At 44.2% G+C, this 3343-nt stretch overlaps 1 non-coding gene across 1 annotated transcript; it reads left to right on the top strand.

The window, feature by feature from the left end:
• Nucleotides 1-871: 871 nt before the first annotated feature.
• Nucleotides 872-978, top strand: LOC133076040 (U6 spliceosomal RNA). The gene has a single exon (XR_009697461.1). It is a non-coding gene; the product is annotated as a U6 spliceosomal RNA (small nuclear RNA).
• Nucleotides 979-3343: the final 2365 nt, after the last annotated feature.

The raw sequence follows: 3343 nt of genomic DNA, 5'->3' as shown, positions 1-3343 counted from the left end.
AAGGTTTCTAGGGCAACCACTAGAATGCTAGAACTAAGATTTGTAACTCCAAAATATTGGTGGGGGGCAGGGGAGTCCTCAGTACACAAGAAAACAAGAAAGACGAAAAAAGAAATGAAGAAAATTGGGGAACTGAAAATACAAAATAAGATAATATAAATAAATCTACATTTATCAGTAATCAGAACAAACATAACTGGATTAATTAATTAACTTACCAGTTAAAAATGTTCATATAACTGAATTTTTAAATAATCTAGCTATAAGCTATCTACAAGAGACATTCCTAAAACATAGAGACAAAGGCTGAAAGTAAAAGGATGAAAAATATATAAATATATATACCATCAAACTATTATTCAGAAGAAAGGAGAATGGATGAATATATTGTGATTTGGTCATAAAATGGAATATCATCCAACAGTGCACATGAGTATACCACAGCTGCATTTACCAACACGGACAAAAGCTACAAAAATGTTGAGTAAAAAAAAAAAAATCAAGTCATAAAAGAATGTGTGCAATATGATTCCACTTAAATAAATTTCAAAAACATTCAAAACTAAATAATATATTATTTCTGATACATACATATGTGATAAATTATAAAGGAAAAAAGGAAACTACAAACCTAAAATTTTCCCTGGAGATGGGAAAGGAATTTGGAAGGAATGCACAGGAAGTTTCAAAGTTATTACAATGGAAATTTGATAATATTTTGAATAAAATAATAAGTGCAATATGTAAAAACAATTTCTTAACCTTAATGCACAGTAGATACATATTCATTTTATTTTTTTATATCTTTTATATGTTCATATGTGTATTCTTTCAAATGAATTTAAAATCCAATAACTATTTAAAATTTACTGTGCTCGCTTCAGCAGCACATATACTAAAATTGGAATGATACAGAGAAGATTAGCATGGCCCCTGGGCAAGGATGACACACAAATTCGTGAAGCGTTCCATATTAAAAAGAATAATAATAAAATAAAATGTACTGAAAACCTGATAGCTTACTGTTTTCTTGACCCAAAGAAAAGGTACAGCAATGGCACCATGAGAAGAGAGGCCTTCCCCTGGGATTGCCATGAACTTCACTAACACCAACTTGTAGCATCCTACAAGGTCAAGTCTCCACTGACACAGCCTGACAAAGGCACAGAACTGCTAATGACCATTGCAGCCAGGAGACCTACTCATGCCAGGGACTTAAGGCAAAACCAAGACCTTGCTCCTTTTTGCCATTTCAGTGACACTGACAGATGTCAGCTCCACTGTGGTCATCTCAGAATTTTTGTCCAGGTAAGAAACTTCCCCACAATCCTATGTGATACTATATGATTGAGTCACTTCCTCATTTAATACATTTTTTTGGTAACACCTCCCGTGTGCCAGACCATGGACTAATGGCTAGGGATACCAACATGGTATCACAGTATCACGGGACCAACACGGTCCCACCCTTAGATGCTGAGAGCCTGAAAGGGCTGCAGACAAGCAAATGGATAAGTGCAATAGAGAATGTCCAATGCAATGAAGATGTGAGCTCTGTGCATGAGAAGAGAAGATGGAAGACGGTTTCTGGACTCAGTGGAGATCAGGGACCCCGGCCAAAGGAAGTGACCTCTAAGCTGAGGAGGCAGAGGGCTCTGTGATGCCTTCCTCCCAGCTTTAACCTGACTTAGCTTCAGTGACATTTCATGGATCTGCCACCAAAGGATGAAGCCTTTCCTGGCTCCTGCTGTATATTCAACCTGGGGTGATAAACCCTGTTGTTTTATACCGTGTTGTAGGGTTGTCCTACCACACAGAGGATTATACCCTGCTTTGGATTGTCCTAAAGCAGCCGGCTTCCAGGCTGAGGAAGGACAGCTGGGCTGCTGAGCTGGGCCACAGGGAGGCTGGGAAAGCAGAGGTGCTTGTCTCCAGTGGGGAGACTAGCTCCACAGCTGTCTGTGTGGTCTTTGGCAAATCATGTCACCCTCTGGGCCTCAGTTTCCTCGCCTGTGGAGTGGATATAAACAGTGCCTGCCTCTCAGGATAGAGTGGAGTGAAAGAGTTGGTTCAAGTGAAGTCCTCTGAAAGACGCAAAGCTCAGCCTTTATTCTCAAGCCTGGCCAGGGTTCCTCAGCCCTTCTAACCCCACTTAAGCCGGAAGCTCCTCCCTTCCCACCCAAGGCCACTCTTGGCATACCCTCCACCCAGACCAGTCCCAGGCTCACTTGATTCCCGACTCTGGACTCCCAAGATGTCTCCCAAGGGGGCTCAGAGGAAGCTGAGTGCAGAGTGGGTGGAGAAGAGGTGATCCAGCCACCCAGCCCTTCCCTTCCAGCTTTGGGCCAGCACTGTTCTCACTCCTTTGAGGGAGAAGGCAGCTGCACCCAGATTCCAAAACCTCCTTCTGGACCCTTTCCTAGGACTCGTCCAGCAGGAAGCCCGCCCAGGCTTTTTCCTATTGCCCAAAGGATGCTATGCACCCCAGCACCACCAGGTGGCCCCAGGAAATCAGCCACCGCCTTTATCTCCCCTCCTGGGGCTCCTGAGACAGCTTCTTATTTCAAAAGTGCAGAAGCCTAAAGCAGAAGGGATCTCAAGAGAGAGAATCCAGGCCAGGCTTCTTAACTTCTTCGGGGCCACAGACCTCTTAAAGAAACTGATGAAAACCACTGACCAATCCCCAGGAAAATGCCCCAGCACATATATGCAGTATTGTCATATAGCTTCAGAACACCCTTGGACCACACCCCACCCTGAACACATCCATGGATCTAGTAGAATTTCTTGTAACTCAGCCTAGGATTCCTGCCCCAATCTCGGCCACCTCCCTCATGATCTAGGTGATAAATGAGTCCCACTGCCCCCTGTCCCTGTGATCAGACCCGTGCCCATGTTCATCCTGGTGAGACCTGGGTAAACTGCTCCACCAATGGACGCTGAAAAGAAAGTCACCAAAGCTTAGCCTATTTGGAAGGAGGGGCTTATAAAAATGAGGAGGGACTTTGTGGTTTGAGGAATTATGGACTAATTGGTTGTCCATGAGCCCCAGGCATGAAATTTTTTTTTTTTATCAATAACTGACGCTCCTTTTCCCAAGAGAAATCATGGCCTCATTATCACCTGCATATTAGGGCACAGAGATGCGGGGCGGGGGGGTGCGGTGATTGGAGAGGGACGGAGGAGACGAGGCAGAGCTTAGGACATGGGAGAGACTCCCCCTTTCTGGTATCCTGAGGTCCCAGGGAGGTGACGCACTAAGAGAACAGTCCCTAAATGCATCAAGTCCTCGGAGACACACCACCACCCCAGGTTGGCTGGTTTATCCCTAAAGAAACTGTAA

This window comes from Eubalaena glacialis, chromosome 15 (genome assembly GCF_028564815.1).
Source record: "Eubalaena glacialis isolate mEubGla1 chromosome 15, mEubGla1.1.hap2.+ XY, whole genome shotgun sequence".
Lineage (NCBI taxonomy): Eukaryota > Metazoa > Chordata > Mammalia > Artiodactyla > Balaenidae > Eubalaena > Eubalaena glacialis.
Note: the sequence above shows the minus strand (reverse complement) of the source record. Positions and strands in the feature narration are given on the sequence as shown.